The 24,681-nt window shown below is 41.7% G+C and overlaps 1 long non-coding RNA gene across 8 annotated transcripts; it reads left to right on the forward strand.

Moving 5' to 3' along the window:
- Positions 1-61: 61 nt before the first annotated feature.
- Positions 62-24,681, forward strand: LOC117518849. 8 transcript variants are annotated; one of them, XR_004563093.1, is made up of 4 exons: positions 62-72; positions 11,233-11,239; positions 16,202-16,206; positions 24,399-24,681. It is a non-coding gene; the product is annotated as an uncharacterized LOC117518849 (long non-coding RNA). The 8 variants fall into 8 exon arrangements; XR_004563096.1 differs by lacking the exons at positions 62-72; positions 11,233-11,239; positions 16,202-16,206 and adding exons at positions 2,321-2,331; positions 13,534-13,538; positions 16,115-16,119; XR_004563097.1 differs by lacking the exons at positions 62-72; positions 11,233-11,239; positions 16,202-16,206 and adding exons at positions 4,102-4,115; positions 9,416-9,418; positions 14,185-14,195.

Below are 24,681 nucleotides of genomic sequence, written 5' to 3' on the forward strand. Positions count from 1 at the left end.
GCCTGGATCGAGTACGCTCATAGCGTACAATAGCCAAGTATCGTCTGCTGCCGGCCTCTCCCCGTTTGAGGTGTGTTTGGGGTACCAGCCCCCATTGTTCCCGCTGGTGGAGGGAGAGGTCGGGGTGCCCTCGGTCCAGGCCCATCTGAGAAGGTGCCGTCGGGTGTGGCGTACCGCCCGCTCTGCCCTGCTCAAAGCCCGGACGAGGGCCAAGAACCATGCAGACCGCCGGTGTGCCCCGGCCCCTACGTATTAGCCTGGGCAGGAGGTTTGGCTTTCCACAAAAGACATTCCCCTGCAAGTGGAATCCCAGAAGTTAAAGGACAGATAGATTGGACCTTTCACCATACTCAAAATCCTCAGTCCAGCCGCAGTGAAGCTGAAGCTGCCAGCTTCGCTGCAGATCCACCCAGTTTTTCATGTGTCACGCATCAAACCTCACCACGTTTCACCCCTCTGTACCCCCGGACCGGCGCCGCCTCCTGCCCGGATCATCGACGGGGAGCTGGCTTGGACCGTACGCCGGCTCCTGGACGTCCGTCGGAAGGGCCGGGGGTTCCAGTATTTGGTGGACTGGGAGGGGTATGGACCCGAAGAACGCTCCTGGGTGAAGAGGAGCTTCATCCTGGACCCGGCCCTCCTGGCCGACTTCTACCGGCGGCACCCAGACAAGCCTGGTTGGGCGCCAGGAGGCGCCCGTTGAGGGGGGGGGTCCTGTTGTGTGGGCTGCTGAAGAGGAGGTACTGCTGGCCCACCACCACCAGATTGCGCCCTGCTTGAAATGCGGGCTTCAAGCACGAGAGGGCGTCATAGCAACCGGGAGTGACAGCTGTCACTCGTCATCAGCACCAGCTGTCACTCATCCACATCACATCACCACCACCATAAAGGCCGGACTGCAACTCCACCTGCCCGCCGAGAAATCAGCTACTACTTAGGTAACCTTCTCTGCGGTTATTTGAAACTAAAACATTGTTCTTTGTGCAGCCATTTCCTGTGGCTACAGTCTGACACTGGATTGGCGGATAGTGTGAGTGCGACGTCTTCGCCTCTCACTTCTTCCAGGGAAGTGACTGACAGGAGCTGCACGGGTGATTCTGTGTCTGGAGGTGGAGGTTCTCCCTCCCGGAGGAACTGAGTACAGAGAGATTACTGGGTGTGTATCCACGCACCCACCATTAACTGTTTCTGTTTCTGCCAGCAGTACCAGGTCTGACAGCTGGAGACGGTGGCCACCTGGGACCCAGGACTTGGCGGCTCCGGTGTTCTTCAGATCCGTTGGCGGTGGAAGCCGTGTGGGATCTGGCTCTTCTCTGGACAGACGTCTTCTATCCTCGAGCCTGCCCACACGTCACCTTGTGTATGATTAACTGTACTCCTCAACTGCAATTGTCTGTATTCCGTTGTGCAATTCACAACATTAAATTGTTACTTTTGGCTTTATCCATTGTCCGTTCATTACCGCCCCCTGTTGTGGGTCCGTGTCACTACACTTTCACAACAGTAACATAACAAAATGTGTAAAAAGTGAAGATCTGTGAATAATTTCCGGTGCACTGTATAGTCAGCTCCATAAATATTGTGTCAGCGACAATTTTTGGAATTTTTCCTATCTACATCATCACAATGCAGTTGAAATTTTAAATCTAGGTTCAAGTCTCCTGTGTGGCTTCTGGCAAACTGTATAGCTTCAATTTCACATGTTCTTTTTAAGAAAATACTTTTCTGTGCCGCTCCACCCTAATGCTGCATAGGCTTGGGTATTGAGAACCGGTTCTTTTCGAGAATTGCTCAGAAATGATTTAATCCACTGACATCAATAGCCTTTTTGCTTAATGATTCCCTTATCGGTCCTTCGGGGGGAGGGGGGGAGCGTAATTTTTGAGGGTGTTTATCAGGAAGATGATCATTTCTCTATGTTGATTACAGACCCTGCAGTGGTTCTGTAATCAACCGCTTCTGCAGCGCGGCTCCGCTTTGAAGCTTGAACCAATGAAGCAGTGCGCTGACTTGCTGCTTTGTTTGTTCTCTGATTCTATGCTTTTCAGAAGCGGCAAGTCCGCTTCAAAGCCATTTAAAAATGTCAATCATGAATCACTTATGTGTGGATTAAAGTCACTATCTGGGACTCTTGTCTTGTTGCAGATAAGAAACGACAATCGTTCTGTTACGTTCGCAAAGCTCCAAAAGCTGCCACAATCTCTGCCGAGTCCAGCCGGAATTATAACTTCAAAGCGCATAACTGTTTTAAATCAAATAACACCTCTTTCCAAATGTTGTAATACAAACACTAAACTAGAATCAGCCAAAATGTTTTTTTTTCCCTCTCAAGTGAGACTTCCTGCATTATTTATGAATTACATTGAACCTGACGTGCAGCCGGCTGAACTCAGCTCAGTGGTATGGAGTGACATTGATGCCATTAATGTCCGAAATGAAATACTTTTGACAAAAACTCAAGATTTTATTTCTATTTATGTCCAGAGATCAAGGATCTAGTGACCACTTACAGATTTTATTGATTCAGATTTTATTTGATTTTTATTTATGTCCAGAAATCAAGGATCCAGTGACCAATTTCATATTTATTTACTTTAAGACTCAATAAAATGTTGACATAGAAAACCTGTAAAGCCTACTTTTAGTACACAGAAATTTCACAAGAGGTATCAATAAGGGAATTGATAAGGAATCGGATCAATAAGCGGAATCGATAATGGCATCGATATCGATAAAATCTTATCGATACCCATCCCTAATGCTGCTTTATTCATAGGCAGGACGTGTTACAAATGTAATTTTTCTGTCATCCATGGCACATTCCTGGCATTCTTAACATGACTTAACGCATCTGAATAGGTTTCTTAACAGTGTGTGTTGGTGCGTGATTTTCATGGAGCATGTTTTTGGCTGTCAAAAAAATCTTCCACGAATGTCACGCACCACCCTCATTTTGCCTCCTGTCGTGGAGGTCGCAACTGAGTGTGTTGATACGTCTTGATTAGTGGTGATCCTTAATAGAGTGTGACAGCGTTTGTGGTGGTTCCTGTGATGGTTCTTGGAGCCCATACTGTCAGACGCCAAGTCGGATAAGTCGCGTTCCAGTGCTCCTCAGCGCGCTCCTGCAGGTGTTCCACCTGCTGTTGTGCCTATGTTCGGATGAACAAGTCTGAGCCAGAGGAGAGCCGCATGAAGCCAGACATCTGGCTCGCTCCGTCTCTTCCTGCTCCCTTCTGTGCAACTCCATGGCGCAGAACCCAACTAAGCATACAATCACAAAGTTCTTCTGCTGTGGATTCATCTGGGTGTTGAGGAGTAATCTGTAGTGATGTGAACTGATCAGCAGCTGATGGTAGGATGAATATGGGGGGGAGGTGGAGACAATTCACCTGATTCACAACATTCCTGTCAGAACATAATGATGCGCTGTTATGCGCAATAGTGTGGGACATTATTATCGACCACGCGTAATGGTTCATGATAATTCTTCAGCAACATTTGCCATTAATTGTAACACGTGGTAACAGGTTGCAACAGTTCCTGAGGACTCTTGATGCCTCTGCCCCGAATAGTAAGTAAGTAAGTAAGCTTTATTTGTATAGCACCTTTCACAGACAAGAGCCACAAGGTGCTTCACAAAAAAAAAAAAAAAAAGCAAACAACACAATACACCACACAATGGCTGAGACTTTTAAAAACATAGCATAGCAGCCCAAAAAACTCAGCAAAAGTTTGTGTAAAAAAGAAAGTCTTAAGTTGGCTTTTAAAAGTGTCAACAGAGTCCAGAGAGAGCGGGAGACCGTTCCAAAGCCTGGGAGCAACAGCCTGGAAGGGTCATTCTCCTCTGGTTGAAAAACGGTGTGTGGAACCATCAGCAGATTTTGAATCATCACATTCGTGATCAACAGCCAAGAATGTATACTTCGCGGCATTCGTGACTTCTTGTTGTTATGTGTAAACGCAGCATTAAGCTGATTAGCTTGTGTGTAACTGGTGTTTAACTGCAACAGACAAAACTTGCACTACATGTGCAATTTGTACAATCAGTTGTCGTTGACCACTCCAGACAGATTAATCACACATTACCAAAATGCTTGTACCTCTTCATGATTGATGTAAATTATCTATTCATAGTGTGTGGGCCGCAGCCCTCTAGTGTGCTGTAGTGATGCTGCAGGTGGGGCTATGAGAGGTACAACCATCCGTTTTCCATACCCGCTTACTCCACTTAAGGCTCACATGGGGACTGGAGCCTATCCCAGCAGTCATAGGGCATGAGGTGGGGTACACCGTGGACAGGATGCAAGTCTGTCACAGGGCCACATACCGACTGACAAACACATTCACACTTGCACGCACACCTATGGACAGTAACTTTCCAATCCACCTAACCTGTGTGCCTTTGGATATGGGAGGAATTTGAAGCGCCCAGAGAGAACCCACGCAAACATGGGGAGAACACACAAACTCCACACAGAAAGGCCACAGGTGAAAACTGATCCCATGATCTTCATGCAGTGAGGCAATAGTGCTAACCACTAAGCCACCGTGCTGTCACTGTGAGAGGTCATTAAAATAAATAAATAAAAACATTTTTAATTTCTATCTTGTGGTAAAGTGGAAAGTCAAGTGGGAGGATACGCTGGTGTCACGTAGCGATGGAACTGCCTTGGGTCCTGGCAGACAACCGGTTCATCCCCACCTCTCGAAAGTAACAATCTATCTTCCACATTCAGGTGAAACCTGGACGTCCCCCTTCATCTTCTCCAGCTACTGGGATCATCAAGACTCAGGCACCTATGTGCTGGATCAGGCATTGACAAATGGTTTGGGGCTGGGCCCCAGAAGGGTTTTAACTTTTAACCCCTTAACGCCCGAATTTATATAGCTGTATATAAAAAAATGTTTTGTGTGTGTTTTTGCCTTTAGATGGTAAATAATGTTGAGATTATTAATTTCACTTTTGCACAAAAACTAGATAGTTATTGGGTATTCTGGTAATGACTTTATGTTATAATGTTATGTTATAATGTTATAATAATAATGATGGTATGTTGCAAATTTGCGACAACAGGCATACAGGTCAGTTTGGTAAGTTGCATATTTGAGTCAGAGATTGTAGCATATATGCGACGATGGGCGTTAAAGGGTTAAAGTGGGCCATGGTGTGGACATGGAGTGACAGATGAAAATGAAGTCAAATACATATTTAGTGATTTGGAAACATTCACTCGTCCATCCCCTGGCTTTAAAACTAATGATTTAAATTCACAGTAATCTTTATATTTAGATTGTTCAATTACGTATAGCCTCTGAAAATGGACTGTGTGTAAAAAATACTCAATCCTAATTGCTTAATGCAATATTATTGTTAAACCCCTTGAATGAAACCTGAAAATCAAAATTACAATCACATCTTCATTGGTCCATTTCAAATCCATTGTGGTGGTTTACACAGGTAAAATTGCAAAAATTATGTCACTGTCCTAATAATTATGGTGCTGTGGTACCCTATGCCTCATACATTAATTGAATAGTCAAATCAAAGCAATTGAATCATTTAACCAAAGAAACCTGAGGTGTTTTGGATTTTCAGTCACGTTATATGATTGAGTTCTTGTGCAGAGGCTTCTGCAGGATTGGGTTTAAGTTCAAATCCATGTGCTTTGAGGGATGATTTAAAAAACAGGGAGTTATGGATTAGCTCAGGTTTTCTCTGCAAAGTTAACCCTGAGTTCCTCTGTTTGTGCCTGGGAATTGAAGAGGTTTAAAAAAAAATCATCTGGCATCATTTTACTGAGATGTCTACTGAAATGATGATCATAATGTTCCATCCACACATACAGCAGATCTTCAGTTTGATCTTTCTGCATGCAAGGCTGTGTTTGTTCATGTTAGCGGGAATATTGAGGTAATATCTGTTCTTTACAAGAAGGATGTTATGTGTCGGACGCAGCCCGGAGAACCGACCAGCGTTTGAAGGACCCAGTATAAAATAAGCAGAGCACGGTACAAAGGATAACAGGGTTTAATAAACATAACAGTGAGGTGAAAAATATAAAAGTGCGCGGTCTGGCGTGGTGGATTGCGGTGCGCTCCCAGCAGCGCTAACGGTCCGGAGCCAGAACTGGTTCGGACCCAAGGACCCCGCCGACACCCCCCCAGGTGGCCGCGACAAACCGAGTCTGTGAAAGAAGGAATCATTATGTGAGTCCACACTCAACACACAGAACGCTCAAAGGTGCACAAACAGCAAACACTTCCTGGCTTAATTACTAATCAGCTTCCCACCCTGCAGGCATGGAACACCCAGTTCACAAAACTCCACAGCAGTGGAAGCTGATTAAACGACTACATACAGCTCAATATAATAAGGTGTGAGGGACACCACATTTACTGACTGTATAAATGTTAGTCACAAAATCTAACGTACCTCAGGAAGTGTGCTGACAAGCGTGAGACCTCACCCCCTCCTCTTTCACAGACCATGCATCAAACCTGGACATTCTCTGCATCCACTGATGATGAGATGGCTCTCGAGACGACGATCTCACCCGTCTGGTCACAAGGTCGAGTCTCTGGCAAATACACACTGTGTACTCCAGTCTTAAATGCCACCATGTTCCAATCCATTGTAGATGCACCACAGCTGTGAGTCCTGACGAGCCGCAGGTGATCAGGGTGAGGTCCTGATAAACTCAGCTACACAGCCACTCAGTCCCAAATGCAAGCCACCTGGAAGGAGAAACAAAAGAGAAACAAAAAGGCAGCCAGGCCCCCCCAGCCATACAACAAAGGAGGTTCTGCTGAATAAATGAGACTGTTAAATGTTTTGGAAACCGAACTCGAGCAGGCATGACGCCTGTCATGTTATAGCTGTGTTCCCTGTGCACCCCTCACCGTCAACATGTATCTCATAGGCTTTCTGCACACATGTTGAGGTGTCATTTTAATCCCCTGCTGTTGCATTGAGAAGACAAGGGGCCACTACAATTTCACACAACAATTATTTTACTTTCTAGACCATGAACATGAGGAAAAAAATGTTTTTGTTTTTTTGTTTGTTTTTTTTAAGCTGCCAAACCAGTGGAGCATTGAATTTGCAGCATGTTGCTCATCAGTATTAATTATGGTGGCACAAACACAGGTTTTCTTTTTTCTGTGCCGGTCTACTTTAGATGCAGTGGGATTACACTTGGCAACAAAATCTGTTTGGCTATGGAAATCAGATTTCTTTCGTACTTTCTCACAGTGTCTGACATGTTCACAGCACTGATCCATTATGATTATGTTCTGACTGATCTGAGCTTCCGGCTTGGCTCTGTATATGGACACCTATTTCCATCTGCATGATGTCCAGTAAGTGGATTATGTGCACTTTGTTATCAAATGTGTGTTGGACTTCCTCTTCGGCAAATGGCTAATTAGATTTTCAGTGTATCTTGTTTACAGATTTTATGCAGTTTTCCCCCAATCCCATTATAATGTGATCCTTCACAATGATTCTCAATGGTCTGACTTTTCTTTGTGAGACGCCGGGTTGCGGATAGCTGAAACTCGTGTATCGTTAAGAATTATTTATCTTTGTTCACGCATATGACCAATTATACAAGAGGCTTTGCTATTTCCTGTGCATGATAAAAGGCTCCTGGTGTTTAATGCTTGTGTGAGTGCCAGATCATGCAGTAACAGTCAACTCAATGAGAACTTCACCAGTACATGTATACACAAAGAAACAGTGTTATGTAAATGTTGATGATAGATTGCACATCACACGTAAATATAACATTGTTGGCAGAAGAACATGTGACCTGGGGGGCTGAATGAAGTGGCCAAATGAGGGGTCAAAGAGAAAGGACAAAATATTTAAATTCTCCTTATTAAATGGTGTATTGTGAAGCAAAAGGGTTTTTGGTACTTTGTATGTTTAATCATTTAAATGGGCTGCATTTATATAGCGCTTTTCCATCTGCATCAGATGCTCAAAGCGCTTTACAATAATGCCTCACATTCACCCCAGTGTAAGGGTGCTGCCATACAAGGAGCTGACTACACACCAGGAGCAACTCGGGGATTAAGGACCTTGCCCCAGGGCCCTTAGTGATTTTCCGGTCAAGCTGGGATTTGAACCGAGGATCCTCCGGTCTCAAGCCCAACGCTTAACCACTAGACCATCATAGATCGTAGACTGGTGCTTGCTAAGGCAGAATGAACCTTACAAACCATCCTACAAATAGCAGGAAGCTCGGATCTAAAAGGAATAGAAATGAGAGTTATCTGGCAACTAGTGGAATCATGCATAATCCCAATAATTGTGTACACAGAAGAATCAGTGGCAACAAAAAAAGGAGGGGAAAATGAGGAACCAAATCTTGGACAATATATTAAAATGGCTCCTAATACTACCAACAACAACAACACCGAGAGAAACCATGTATGTGGAAACAGGGCTCTGGGATATAGACCATATAATACAAAAAAACAAGGTCAACTTCCAAAAAAGGATAAATACAGTAGGATCAGACCTAATGAAAAGTATAATCAACAACAACAGTAAACCATGGAAAAGGGAAGTCAACAATTTTAGGGAAAAACTGCAAATAACGGATCAAACAAGCAAAAGGAAAAGGAAAATAGGTGAACAGCTAATGAAGAATATCAAAGAACAAAGAGAGATCAAATCAAAGGTAAAACACTACATTGAAAATGTAAAAACGTTGGAAATAGGAAAAAGGAAACCCTACCTGGACAAACTAAACAGGATGGAAGCACACAGCATCATGATGGCAAGAACAAGAATGCTGGTAGTAAAATGCAACTATAGGAATAAATATGCCAATGTATCCTGTAGATTCTGCAATGCTGAGGAGGAAACCCAAAAATATATACTAGAAGAATGCCAGCAAATCAATAGGCAAGAGTACCCGAAAGTAACAACTGAGGATATCTTTGAAGAGGATACAACCAAACTAAGAGAAACTACGAAAGCTCTTACACGGATCGAGGAAAATCTAAAATACTAATGTGCTGCTCCCCCCTCAAAATGGTAGGGTAGCACCCTGCAGACCTGGGAACGCACACAAGACGAGACGAGAGATGAGACGAGACCTCCCCCAACATGTTTTTGCGGGCATAGTGAATAAAGCTTAACAGTTAAAACATTTGTAAAGCCTGAAATCATTGATTTTAGTGTCTGCCTGTTACATGTTTTGTAGCAGACAGACAGCTGTGAGAGGTAGAGCTCCATCCTCTGCAGGCAGAGAAGAGCTGACTACCAGAGAGACAGGAAGAGGGAGAAAAAAAACCAGATGCACAGGAGAACAGGTGTGCAGTCTTGCATCCACTACACAACAGAACTACCTCTGGTCCTGGATGGCAACCAGCCAGGCAGACCGCCAGTTCAACCCACCTCTAGAAGGTATCCATCTGTCTGCCACAGCCAGATGAAGCACAAGTGTCCCCTCTGCCTTCTCCAGCCACTGGAGTCCTCATCACTGGGGCTCCTGTGTTGTGTTGTCTTCTCCTGGTTGTCCCATCCTATGAAAATTCTAAAAGTCAGGTCTAAAATAATGGCATAATGGAGTTGATCAGAGAGTGAGTGAGTGGGTCACAGTTAGTAACTAACTTAACTTGGATTCTGATAGACTGATGTGTGCAGGCACAGTCCAGGGCACCTGAGCATAGTCTGAGTACACCCTGAGGCCACTGCTGTTGTTTATGTAATGCCAAATTCGAACATAGGTCATCTCAAAGTCTCACACACGAGTCAGATCAGGACCAGGGGTGCTCAGCGCTGCTTCTGGAGGGCACCCGCCCTCCATGTTTTTTTAACTTTCCCTGCTCCACTCACATTAACCCTCTAGGGTCGACGCCGTCGTATATGACGGCTAAGACCAAGCTTTACTAAATTATAAATAACTTTTGAATGATATGAGATAGAAACTTACCTTTTTTTTTTTGCTGAAAAGTTAACTCTGCGGACCTTCGAGCCAGCCATCGGCCATCTTTGTACTCCTCATAGAAGCTGTGTGATGACGTGCGCAGTACGAGTGTCCAATCGGAATTGGTTCACCGTCACATGGTTTTCCAAAATCCAATTGTAGGGCAGATTTACCTCACGTGAAAAGCCAAAGATCGTTTTCAGGAGTGATATGTTACTAGTTGGCCCGTTTGAATAGCCCCCTGGGTGCTCCACTGAGTACATACTATTAGTACATACTCAGTGTGCCCTGTGCCATTACGCACAGCGATCAGTGAAAGCAGGAGCAGACGGAGAGCCTCTGATGACAATCTCATGTGCTCAAACAAAGAGTGTGTAACTATTAGGATTGCTCCACTAGTTTGCATGTGAATTACTGGATAACTCTGTTGCTTTCTCTGCGTAAAGGACTGTTTACCATATCAATGGACAACAAAACGCATAGACCATTTTGTATATATTGTTCAAAATGAGCATTTGTGTTTATTGTTTGAACCTTTTTGTTGTACAGACTTTCACACAAGACCTCAAATTACCTTTATAAAGTGTCAAAACAGTTGTTTATTATAGTTTGCTGTGTGTTTTGAATAAATGTGTGGAAAATTATTTTTTGCTTTATTTTTTCCTTGCCTATTTTTGATTGTAAACCTTTATTACACTTATAAAACACAACAAAACATATATATTCTGAAAGCACAGGTTGTCCTGAAAAAAAAGAGACAAGGGAGAGCTGTTGACAGCAATAATAAAACATTTATGCCAGGTGAGTGAACTGTCCAAAAATGCCATTGGACCCCAGAGGGTTAAATAACTCAAGTGTGCTCAGCAGAACAAGGGAGCAGGACAAGGCATACACCAAGGCAGCACAACAAGAACAGGGACTTTGGCCTTCAGCACAAAGTCCCCATGTGTGTTGGAATCCAATTTGACCTGCCAATGCCAGTCACATCCTCCAGGGGCAGCAGAAGGAGGTTCTGGGAAGAGGGATGTCTGTGTTACCTTACTTATACCTACTGCTACTGTGACTTGGTTCCAGATAAGTCGTGGAAAATCTAACTATGGATAGAACACACACACTCATCTTCAGCAACTTGTTGCAATTAAGGGTCAGGGTGGGGGTGTTATCCCAGCTGTTGGTCAGAATTTATATCATGTATAGAAAGTGTAATAATGGAAAAGTAGCATTGATAGGACCGTACTGACAGTAAAACTGAAACTGTGGGAGTGAGAGGATACAGTACTGTGTGTGTCAGTGTGTCTGTGTGAAACCACAATTAAAAATAGAAATACAAATGCAAATGGACAGCCAGAATTCACTGACACCAGCTTCCACACAGGAAAATGAATGCTGGAAATCGCTGGCCTGTTATTGGCTGCCAGAGCTGAAACTCTCCTGGTCATTATCATGCCACCTGGACAAGTGAATCCAGCCAGTGCAAATGCTTCCTGGCACCGATTGTCTGACATTGAATGATGATTGTAGAAATACAAATAGGTTGAGCTGGAGGTGGGAGTAAAACCAATGAGTCAGACAGCATTATAGCTTCCACCACCACTGCATGCGCAGCTGCTGCTTTTAGCCCTCGATAAGTATACATCCGTGCCTTATTTGTTCCAGAATGCCAGAGTTTATGTTTTTCCTTCTACATGACTCATATCACTGTAATACAAAACATTGTCTACACGGGTAGGATGAAAACTGAAATGTTCATATATCGCAGGTTGAAAAACAGAGTTATGAAGCATCACATCACATTGCTTTTATTTTTGATGAATGACAGCTGCTTCCTTGGAAGAACTGATCAATCATTTTTGTCAATCAACAAATGAAAATGGATGGAAGCAAATATTGTACAACTTAATTTATCACACAGCACCAATAACTTCTCTATCTTTTATAGAACTCAGTTATTTTTAAGTGCAGTTTTTGATGAAGTCTGGAGAAATTAATCTTTTATTTTGAACATGTTGGACAACATTTGAAAGTAAAATGAATGCTATAAATTGAAAATGAATTTCAAACTTGCCAGAATCACTTTGGGGAGAGCAGAGAGCTCTTTGGGATAAGAGTTGGGGCTACCAATATGTAGACCTGGGTTTGATTCCCGGTCATGCTACCTGACTGTGTCCTTGAACACAGCACTTCATCTCCATTGTTCCAGTTCACTGAGCTGTAATTGGTACCCTCGCTTCCCGGACGAGTTGTAAACTCTCACATGCTGCACGCTACAAAATCTGGGTTCAAGTGTAACGGAGTTCAGCAGGAGTTGCTGTGCATAAGTAGTTAGTAAACCTCACTCCCTAACAGCTAAAAGGATTCTCTGTCCAAATGGCCCGAGCCCTGGATTTTAGTCTTCTGGTTAGAGAGTCCACCTCCCATGCCGGGAATCATGAGTTCACGTCCAGAGGGACGCGCTTGCTCTTGTTTAGATGCTAATATTAGCAGAACATGTGTGGATTGAATGGATAAGAACTGATGACATTAGAAGTTCTACATCTAATTAGGTCTCAAAATGAGCATTTTATTGGTGTAATGCATTTTATTGGTATAATGGTCTATTAAACATTAGGTCTCTCTCTTCTAAGTCCCTGTTGGTAAATGATATAATAATTGATCAACATATTGATTTATTCTGCCTTACAGAAACCTGGTTACAGCAGGATGAATATGTTAGTTTAAATGAGTCAACACCCCCGAGTCACACTAACTGTCAGAATGCTCGTAGCACGGGCCGGGGCGGAGGATTAGCAGCAATCTTCCATTCCAGCTTATTAATTAATCAAAAACCCAGACAGAGCTTTAATTCATTCGAAAGCTTGACTCTTAGTCTTGTCCATCCAAATTGGAAGTCCCAAAAAACCAGTTTTATTTGTTATTATCTATCGTCCACCTGGTCGTTACTGTGAGTTTCTCTGTGAATTTTCAGACCTTTGTCTGACTTAGTGCTTAGCTCAGATAAGATAATTATAGTGGGCGATTTTAACATCCACCAGATGCTGAGAATGACAGCCTCAACACTGCATTTAATCTATTATTAGACTTTATTGCTTTGCTCAAAAAGTAAATGAGTCCACCCACCACTTTAATCATATCTTAGATCTTGTTCTGACTTAGGTATGGAAATAGAAGACTTACAGTATTCCATGAAAACTCCCTTCTGTCTGATCATTTCTTAATAACATTTACATTTACTCTGATGACTACCCAGCAGTGGGAATAAGTTTCATTACACTAGAAGTCTTCAGAAAGCGCTGTAACTAGGTTTAAGGATATGATTCCTTCTTTATGTTCTCTAATGCCATATACCAACACAGTGCAGAGTAGCTACCTAAACTCTGTAAGTGAGATTAGAGTATCTCGTCAATAGTTTTACATCCTCATTGAAGACAACTTTGGATGCTGTAGCTCCTCTAAAAAAGAGAGCTTTAAATCAGAAGTGGCCTGACTCCGTGGTATAAACTCACAAACTCGTAGCTTAAAGCAGATAACCCGTAAGTTGGAGAGGAAATGGCGTCTCACTAACTTAGAAGATCTTCACTTAGCCTGGAAAAAGAGTCTGTTGCTCTATAAAAAAAAGCCCTCCGTAAAGCTAGGACATCTTTCTACTCATCACTAATTGAAGAAAATAAGAACAACCCAGGTTTCTTTTCAGCACTGTAGCCAGGCTGACAAAGAGTCAGAGCTCTATTGAGCTGAGTATTCCATTAACTTTAACTAGTAACGATTTCATGACTTTCTCTGCTAACAAAATTTTAACTATTAGAGAAAAAATTACTCATAACCATCCCAAAGACGTATCGTTATCTTTGGCTGCTTTCAGTGATGCCGGTATTTGGTTAGACTCTTTCTCTCCGATTGTTCTGTCTGAGTTATTTTCATTAGTTACTTCATCCAAACCATCAACATGTTTATTAGACCCCATTCCTACCAGGCTGCTCAAGGAAGCCCTACCATTATTTAATGCTTCAATCTTAAATATGATCAATCTATCTTTGTTAGTTGGCTATGTACCACAGGCTTTTAAGGTGGCAGTAATTAAACCATTACTTAAAAAGCCATCACTTGACCCAGCTATCTTAGCTAATTATAGGCCAATCTCCACCTTCCTTTTCTCTCAAAAATTCTTGAAAGGGTAGTTGTAAAAACAGCTAACTGATCATCTGCAGAGGAATGGTCTATTTGAAGAGTTTCAGTCAGGTTTTAGAATTCATCATAGTACAGAAACAGCATTAGTGAAGGTTACAAATGATCTTCTTATGGCCTCGGACAGTGGACTCATCTCTGTGCTTGTTCTGTTAGACCTCAGTGCTGCTTTTGATACTGTTGACCATAAAATTTTATTACAGAGATTAGAGCATGCCATAGGTATTAAAGGCACTGCGCTGCGGTGGTTTGAATCATATTTTGTCTAATAGATTACAATTTGTTTCATGTAAATGGGGATCTTCCTTCACAGACTAAAGTTAATTATGGAGTTCCACAAGGTCTGTGCTAGGACCAATTTATTCACTTTATACATGCTTCCCTTAGGCAGTATTATTAGACGGTATTGCCTTAAATTTCATTGTTACGCAGATGATACCCAGCTTTATCTATCCATGAAGCCAGAGGACACACACCAATTAGCTAAACTGCAGGATTGTCTTACAGACATAAAGACATGGATGACCTCTAATTTCCTGCTTTTAAACTCAGATAAAACTGAAGTTATTGTACTTGGCCCCACAAATCTTAGAAACATGGTGTCTAACCAGATCCTTACTGTGGATGGCAATTACCCTGACCTCTAATAATACTGTGAGAAATCTTGGAGTCATTTTTGATCAGGATATGTCATTCAAAGTGCATATTAAACAAATATGTAGGACTGCTTTTTTGCATTTACGCAATATCTCTAAGATCAGAAAGGTCTTGTCTCAGAGTGATGCTGAAAAACTAATTCATGCATTTATTTCCTCTAGGCTGGACTATTGTAATTCATTATTATCAGGTTGTCCTAAAAGTTCCCTAAAAAGCCTTCAGTTAATTCAAAATGCTGCAGCTAGAGTACTGACGGGGACTAGAAGGAGAGAGCATATCTCACCCATATTGGCCTCCCTTCATTGGCTTCCTGTTAATTCTAGAATAGAATTTAAAATTCTTCTTCTTACTTATAAGGTTTTGAATAATCAGGTCCCATCTTATCTTAGGGACCTCGTAGTACCATATCACCCCAATAGAGCGCTTCGCTCTCAGACTGCAGGCTTACTTGTAGTTCCTAGGGTTTGTAAGAGTAGAATGGGAGGCAGAGCCTTCAGCTTTCAGGCTCCTCTCCTGTGGAACCAGCTCCCAAGTCAGATCAGGGAGACAGACACCCTCTCTACTTTTAAGATAGGCTTAAAACTTTCCTTTTTGCTAAGCTTATAGTTAGGGCTGGATCAGGTGACCCTGAACCATCCCTTAGTTATGCTGCTATAGACGTAGACTGCTGGGGGGTTCCCATGATGCACTGTTTCTTTCTCTTTTTGCTCTGTATGCACCACTCTGCATTTAATCATTAGTGATCGATCTCTGCTCCCCTCCACAGCATGTCTTTTTCCTGGTTCTCTCCCTCAGCCCCAACCAGTCCCAGCAGAAGACTGCCCTCCCTGAGCCTGGTTCTGCTGGAGGTTTCTTCCTGTTAAAAGGGAGTTTTTCCTTCCCACTGTAGCCAAGTGCTTGCTCACAGGGGGTCGTTTTGACAGTTGGGGTTTTACATAATTATTGTATGGCCTTGCCTTACAATATAAAGCGCCTTGGGGCAACTGTTTGTTGTGATTTGGCACTATATAAAAAAAATTGATTGATTGATTGATTGAATGTTGAAGCAGAATGTAAAATCCAAAACAGACTGACAAAGGGAATTTAAGATACTTATTACATTAATGTTATAAGCAGGTTTGGTGGCCAAGTGGTTAGTCCATTTGGTTTCCTTGCCGAAGGTTCCCGGTTCCATCTTCACCCTGCCTATTTCCCCATGAAATGTGAAGTTGTGTTAAGATGGGCATTCTACTTAAAGCTTGTGACAATTCAACATGCAAAGCCATGTCGGCTCTGCTGTAGGACCACAAGTGAAAATAAGGGAACAGCCGAAGAGTCTTACCATTACATTAAAGTTATAGTGCTGTAAACATCCTGAAACATATGCATGACATTTTTTGTTTTGTTTTGTTTCTTTTTTCAAAAACAACTTTCTGTTCAAGCTCAGGTTTTAGGAAGTTAAGACTAACAGTGCTGACGTGTTTCATACGCTTGGCTTTTGTCTGACATATGGTCGTCAGACAAATTACACTATGGCGAGGTTAACTGTCTTGCTCAAGGCAGCCCTCACGTCAAGTTCATGATGGCATCACAAAAAGTGATTTAATCAGTTAGTTTGTGATACCATCATGAAATGGAGTAGATATTTTTGATGGCATCACAAAATCATGATGGTATTATGAAATTTGGGGTGACACAGGGGTGGGTTGGGGCAGACGTAATAAAATGTCTGCCCAGTTCTGGAACAAGAATCTTTGGACAGATGAAACCTACATTAATTTGTACCAGAATGATGGGAAGAGAAGAGTATGGAGAAGGATATTAACCCAAAACACACTTCCAAAGCAATTCAAGAGCTTCTCAAGGCAAAATAATGGAATATTCATCCCTGGCCAAGTCAGTCACCCAGTCTCAACCAAAAACAGCATTCTTTTCAATTTTTTAGGACAAATCAGAAGGCAGAACGCTTGTAAACAAGCAACAATTGGAGGAGGCTGTCGTAAATAATTGGCAAAGCATCTCAAGGGTGGAAACTGTATTTGATGATGTCCCTGGGCTCCAAACATCAGGCATTCACTGGCTGCAAAAGACGTTTAGCAGATGTATTTAAAAATGGCTGTATTTCCTAAAGGGTTAATGTCATATTTTTGTGAAACCACAAGCACGTTGATTACTTCATTTCAACTCCACTGTGGTGGTATCCAGTAATAAAATTACAAAATCTCTATCACTGTCCAATTACTTATGTACCTGACTGTAAGGTTGCTTGCATTGCACTTCAGCTGTTAAAATAAATGAGGTGCTTGCTGTTCAGTTACAGAATGATTTCAAGCTGCTACATCTGCAGGGTGTTTGTGTTTTCCAAGTTGCTACACTGCCAGGCCAACAGCACTGAGACAGTGACATGACAATCATATCCAATGACCAACTTGAAACAAATGCCTGCTTTGAAAGCACTTCTTACGCTTGGATGGTGGAAAAATGGCACTTGTTGCCATGGAGCCCATCTGATTTCCAAAGATTTCGCCATAAAGGGTTCCCCACTTATCAAAGAGTGGGAGTGCGACTATCGAGATTGAAAGCTGATTGAGCTGAATGTTATCTAACCGATCCCGTGTTAACAAAACACACAAAACATGTTAGGATTTGCTGTTTGCTCTTCAGAGGATTAGTGAAAGCTAATGTAGCATCATATAACGCTGATAGTTTGCATGAGATGACCTGCAGATGTCAGCTGTTGTGTATCAAGTTCCATTCATTTCAGTTCAATGCCTGTGCCACCACTGGATGCTGGTTGATTCATCTGTGAAATGCAGGAGCTTTGATGGACTCACCTTAATCCTCTTTGGTTTTCAGACGTTTTACATTTCCACACTAACCAATGTGTTATGGAACGTTTTCCTTACTTGTTTTGAAAATAAAAATGGCACTGCCATAGGAATCGTTACAGAAATAGAGTGGCACAGTGGTTAGTACTCTTGCTTCACAGAAAGAAAGTCTGGGTTTTGATTCCACCTGTGCAAAGTTCCCTTCTGTGTGAAGTTTGCATGTTGGTCTGTGTCTGCGTGGGTTTCCTCTGGGCACTAACATCAAAACATGCACCAGGGTCATGCTTCTTGACCAGGACAGTATCTCGAGATACAACCCCAATTCCAATGAAGTTGGGACGTTGTGAAAAATGTAAATAAAAACAGAATACAATGATTTGCAAATCCTCTTCAACCTATATTCAGTTGAATACACCACAAAGACAAGATATTTAATGTTCAAACTGATAAACTTTATTGTTTTTGTGCAAATATTTGCTCCTTTTGAAATGGATGCCTGCAACACGTTTCAAAAAAGCTGGGACAGTGGTATGTTTACCACTGTGTTACATTACCAATGCTCAAAGAATACCTGTCTGGAACATTCCACAGGAGAACAGGTTAATTGGAAACAGGTAAGTGTCATGATTGGGTATAAAAGGAGCATCCCCAAAAGTCTCAGCCATTCACAAGCAAAGATGGGGCGAGGATCAGCACTTTGTTAACAACTGCATGGAAAATAGGACAATATTTGTCAATGTTCAATTGCAAGGAATTTAGGGATTCCATTATTTACAGTCGATAATACAATCAGAAGATTCAGAAAATCTGGAGAACTTCCTACACGTTAAGCGGCAAGGCTACAAACCAACATTGAATGCCCGTGACCTTCGATCCCTCAGGCACCACTGCATTAAAAACCAACATCATTGTGTAAACGATGTTACTGTGTGGGCTCAGGAACACTACAGAAAACCATTTAGTCACTACAACTACAAGTTAAACTCTGTGAATGTCCTTGATCAGCCCAGTGTAGATCCCAGACCTGCATCTGATTGAACATCTCTGGAGAGATCTGAAAACGCTCCCCATCCAACCTGATGGAGCTTAAGAGATGGTGCAAAGAGGAATGGGCAAAACTGCCCAAAGAGACCAAGCTTGTCGCATCATATTCAAGAAAGACTTGAGGCTGTAATTGCTGCCAAAGATGCATCAACAAAGGATTGAGCAAAGGGTGTGAATACTTATGCACATGTGATTTCTTAGTTGTTTTTTTTTTTGTTTTTTTTTTATAAATTTTCCAAAAAAAAAACCATTTTGATGTCATTATGGGTTGTTAGGAGCAGAATGTTAAGGGAAAAATGTATTTACTACATTTTGGAATAAGGCGTATAACATAACAAAATGTGGAAAAAGTGAAGCACCGTGAATACTTTCCAGATGCACCCTATATAGGACACAGTCTAAAGCACATACAACCCCAATTCCAATGAAGTTGGGATATTGTGTAAAATCTAAATAAAAACAGAATACAATGATTTGCAAATCCTCTTCAACCTATAGTCAATTGAACACACCACAAAGACAAGATATTTAATGTTCAAACAGATAGACTTCTTTGTTTTTATGCAAATATTTGCTCATTTTGAAATGGATGCCTGCAACACATTTCAAAAAAAGCTGGGACAGTGGTATGTTTGCCACTGTGTTACATCACCTTCTAACAACACTCAGTAAGTGTTTGGGAATTGAGGACACTAATTATTGAAGATTTGTAGGTGGAATTCTTTCCCATTCTTGATGTACGGCTTCAGTTGTTCAACAGTCCAGGGTCTCCGTTGTCGTATTTTGCACTTCAAAATGCACCACATATTTTCAATGGGTGACAGGTCTGGACTGCAGGCAGGCCAGTCTAGTACCTGCACTCTTTTTCTACAAAGCCACGCTGTTGTAACACGTGCAGAATGTGGCTTGACATTGTCTTGTTGAATAAGCAGGGACGTCCCTGAAAAAGACGTTGCTTGGATGGCAGCATGTGTTGCTCCAAAACCTGGATGTTCCTTTCAGAATTGTTGGTGCCATCATAGATGTGTAAGTTGCGCATGCCATGCGCACTAACACACCCCCATAACATCACAGATGCGGCTTTTGAACTTTGCGCTGGTAACAGTCTGGATGGTCTTTTTCCTCTTTTGTCCAGAGGACACAACGTCCATGATTTCCTAAAACAATTTGAAATGTAGACTTATCAGAGCACAGCACACTTTTCCACTTTGTGTCTGTCCATTTCAAATGAGCTCAGGCCCAGAGAAGATGGCGGCGTTTCTGGATGTTGTTGATGTATGGCTTTTACTTTGCATGGTAGAGTTTTAACTTGCACTTGTAGATGTAGCAACAAACTGTGTTAATTGACAATGGTTTTCTGAAGTGTTCCTGAGCCCACGCGGTGAGATCCTTTACACAATGGTGTTGGTTTATAATGCAGTGCTGCCTGAGGGATCGAAGGTCACGAGCATTCAGTGTTGGTTTCAGCCTTGCCGCTTATGTGTTTAAAGATCTCCAGAATCTCTGAATCTTTTGATTATCTTATGGACTGTAGATGATTGGAATCCCTAAATTCCTTGTAATTGAATTGAGAAATATTGTTATTAAACTGTTGGACTATTTTTTCATGCAGTTGTTCACAAAGTGGTGAACCTCGCTCCATCTTTGCTTGTGAACGGCTGAACCTTTTGGTATGCTCCTTTTATACCCAATCATGACACTCACCTGTTTCCAATTAACCTGTTCACCTGTGGAATGTTCCAAACAGGTGTTCTTTGAGCATTCACCAACTTTCCCAGTCTTTTGGTTGCCCCGTCCCAACTATTGAAATGTGTTTGCAGGCATCCATTTCAAAATGAGCAAATATTGCACAAAAATAATAATTCAGCTTGAGCATTAAATATCTGTCTTTGTGGTGTGTTCAATTGAATATAGGATGAAGAGGATTTGCAAATCATTGTATTCTGTTTTTATTTACATTTTACACAACATTCCAACTTCATTGGAATTGGGGTTTTACAGTGCCTTACAAAGTATTCAGCCCCTTGGTATTTCACATATTTTAATTTATTTATGACATTTCAGATACAAAAAGTAAATCAAGCTTTTCAATATAAACATTTCTGAAATTATTTTCTTCACACTCAAACTCAAGCAAATCTCTACAACTTGACAGAAATTCATTAAAAATATACAGCTTCATGATGAAGTGGGTATAGAGGAGGATTTTCTTTCACCAAAACATTAATCTAGGCTTGCATCTCAGATGTACCTTATGGCAAATTGGAGCTACACAGTCAGGTCTTCAAACACTCCTCTGTATCACTCCATCAGGAAGCCGTATAACTGGGATACAAAATACAAAACATGCACTGTGCACAATTTCTCCAGTCACAGTCACAGAAGCCTACAACTCTTCCCTGCTGTCTGGGTGTCTTGGTGGCTTTCCGCACTCTTCTCCTTCTTGCACAGTTGCTCAGTTTTTGAGAACTGCCCCACATATTTACCATAGAGTGTCATACTGTATCTGGTTAAATAAAGCCTAATTTAAAATTAAATTAAATAAGAGTCCAAGACCTATTCAGTGACTTGGAAATGTTCATGCATCCATCCTGTGACTTTTCTGAAGGCATTAAAACTGATTATTTCAGGTATTATACCAAAAGGGGCCCATTAGTTATTCAACCCATCATATTGGCTTTTACATTTTGAATTAATTTATATCAAGTTGTAGAGATTTGTAGAGATTGACTTTGATCTAAGGAAAATAATTTTTGATTTTTTTAATATTGAGAAGCCTGATTTACTTTTTGTATCTGAAATGGCGTAAATAAATTAAAATGTGTGAAAATACCAAGGGGCCGAATACTTGTGCTTGACAGTGGCTGCCCACTACTCGTAGTGGTTAGATTGTATCTATGCTGAATTAGGATTGTCTATAGGTGGGACTCAGTGGCTCCTAGAGTGTAGTTGAGTGCTTTGCATGGCAGCACCCTAACATCAGTGTGTATATGTGAGATTGGGTGAATGTGAGGCATCATTGTATAGTGCTTAGAAAAGCATCACTGTTAAAGCACTATATAAATGCAGAGGACAATTTTGTGTGTGTGGTGTGTGGTGTGTGGTGTGTGTGTGGTGTGTGTGTGTGTGGTGTGTGTGTGTGTGTGTGTGTGTGTGTGTGTGTGTGTGGTGTGTGTGTGTGTGTGTGTGTGTACAATGACAGAGTCCCTTCCTCCTTTTTTCATCAAGGTCTGCTGCTGTGTCCCCTCTGTACGTGCAGATCATGATCAAGTCTTTCACTTGGATGAGATGATTGCTCTCCTGCATTTTTAGAAATCTATTCAAATCCCTGGTTAAAAAATTGGAGTCGTTGCTGTCACTTCGTAATATTGTGTTGTGCCATGATTAAACACTTTTAGTCAGCAGTGTTTTCACTGATGAGCCACACAGTCATTCAGGTATATTCCCGTGGAAGTAAGAGGTGGAGATGAGGGTCCAGTGGCTGAGACATTGATTTATTCTCATCGCAGTTTATTGAAGAGGTGACAACGGAAGCACAAACACGTCTGCACTTTTCCTCCACATCATCAGACAGGCAAGTCAAGGGAGACACCAGTAAGTGTCAAGGGTTTGTTTTTTTTAAAGAGCCTGTTAGTAGGTAACAATAAGCCTGGATTCTGGAGGCAGTTTTCAGACAAATAAAAGGCTGAAGTCAAGCAATACAACAAAACTAGTAGAACTTTTTAATAACATCTCATTATAGCTTGACTAACACAGTAATGATGGTAATTAGGACAAAGACTTTTTGAATTCTGCCGTTTGCATGGCAGAGGTAAAACGGCAGAGTGTTCTCTGTGTGTGTTGGACTCCGTCCATGATGTCTTGCCATGACTCTGTTGGCAGTTGTCATGGACAGAATCTCAATGTGCTGCAGAGGCTCTGTGCATGTCTGTAATGATGCTGTCCGAATGACATTTCTACTGTCTGCAAATATTGTACGTCTGTTTTCTTATTAGAATATGACGTACAGCAGTCACTAGGTTGTTTGCAGCTGAGTCTGAAACAGTCAGGATGAGAATCAGAACCTCTAAAACTAAGATCTTGGTACTCTGCTGGAAATTAGTAGATTGTACCATTTCCCATAGGGTGTGATCATGAGTACAGATTAAGTGAAGAGCTGGTTTGAAACTCAAATGTGGCGATTCCAAATTTGCCTGACTCCATTTAACTCCCGGCCAACCAATAAATGGGTAAACAGGTGGGATGTTGGCAAGACTGGGGTAGCGTAGGCAGGGTCAACTGAAGCCCAACACGCCCTCCCATCTCAGAGTTACAAAACAAGATAAAGATAACAAGCTAATCTTGGTCCGGGTGTTTTATGACAGATATTTTGTGCAGACTGGGTGGTGGTGACTAGCTTATTAAAAATTCTAACAATGGCGATAATGGCACCAGATTGTCATCACCTGCTAATTGGACGCACTAATGTACCATTTAAACTATGCTAAAAATTTCACTCAGTGGAAATACTCAAGCACAGACTTCTTAGATTTCAATTAATTTCAATTTAGTCAGCTTATAATGCACCAAATCACAACAAAAGTTGCCTCAAGGCGCCTCACACAGAACAACCTGGTCACGGCATGTTGTGATTAGCAGCACGAAATATAGTAATCTGTTGGTTCATGATATTGTGACAAAAAGCGCATCATTTTCATCACAGCAACACAAATTCATTCTAATTCATTCCGTGATGGCTGCACAAAAATAAAAGTGAAGCGCGGGGGGGGGGGGGGGGGGGTTATGGTTAGGGTTGGGGGGAGATGTTGGGTTAGGTTATGGTTAAGGTTAGGGTTAGAGGTGGAAGTAGGGTTAGTAATAATGAGTTTAAAAAACCCCCATCATGAAAATTGGACTCATTTCATGAAGGGAGCACGAAAAAAAAAAAAAAAACATGAGACTGGGGTGTACAGAACAGTTCAAAATAAAATTTAAAATAAGTGAGTAAATAAAAAAAATCAAATACATAATTAAAAAACAAGTAAAAGAATAAAACAGATAAAAAAAATAAAAGCTTTCATAAGAAAGAGAATAACAATCCGTTTTAAGTCTTGACTTAAAAATGTCCACGGACTCTGACTGCCTCACGGTCGCAAGGAGATTGTTCCACAGAGGGGGTACACGATAAGAAAAAGCTCTTTGACCCACTGACTTCTTAGATGGTCCCTGATTACAATTAACTACACAGCAAGCCATATTATCTCAGATATTTGTAAAATGTTCCAAAAGAACAAACATGTTTGAGTGTACAGCAGCTAGCACCCAATGTTAGCTACCTCATTCTTCTTGTGGGTCAATGAGTGGACCTGCAGGCCGACACTATTTATTGCATCCTAATACTTAATTTGTACTCACGTCAGGTAGCAACCTGCGACCCAACTGATACTGTAGTATGTACTAGAAGTAACCAAGTCAGTAGTAGGGACAGAATTTGGATGTACAACCCCAATTCCAATGAAGTTGGGACATTGTGTGAAATGTAAATAAAAACAGAATACAATGATTTGCAAATCCTCTTCAACCTATATTCAATTGAATACACCACAAAGACGATGTTTAATGTTCAAATTGATAAACTTTATTGTTTCATGCAAATATTTGCTCATTTTGAAATGGATGGCTGCAACATGTTTCAAAAAAGCTGGGACAGTGGTATGTTTAGCACTGTGTTACATCAACTTTCCTTCTAACAACACTCAATAAGCCTTTGGGAACTGAGGACACAAAGGCTACGTTCAGACAGCACACTGAAGTGGCCCAAATCCGATTTTTTTGGCCCTATGTGACCTGTATCTGATCTTTTCATTACAGTCTGAACAGCACAGATCGGATTTTTTCAAATCCGATCCAGGCCACTTGGGTATGTGGTCCCAATTGCGATACATATCTGATCTTTTGCCATGCGACTACAGTCTGAACGGCCAGGTCGCATTTATCCGACCTATGCATCATCATTATGTGACGAACGTTACTATTCTGCGCCCGACACGGCACAAGCGGGAAGAAACAAC

Source organism: Thalassophryne amazonica, chromosome 10, assembly GCF_902500255.1.
Source record: "Thalassophryne amazonica chromosome 10, fThaAma1.1, whole genome shotgun sequence".
Lineage (NCBI taxonomy): Eukaryota > Metazoa > Chordata > Actinopteri > Batrachoidiformes > Batrachoididae > Thalassophryne > Thalassophryne amazonica.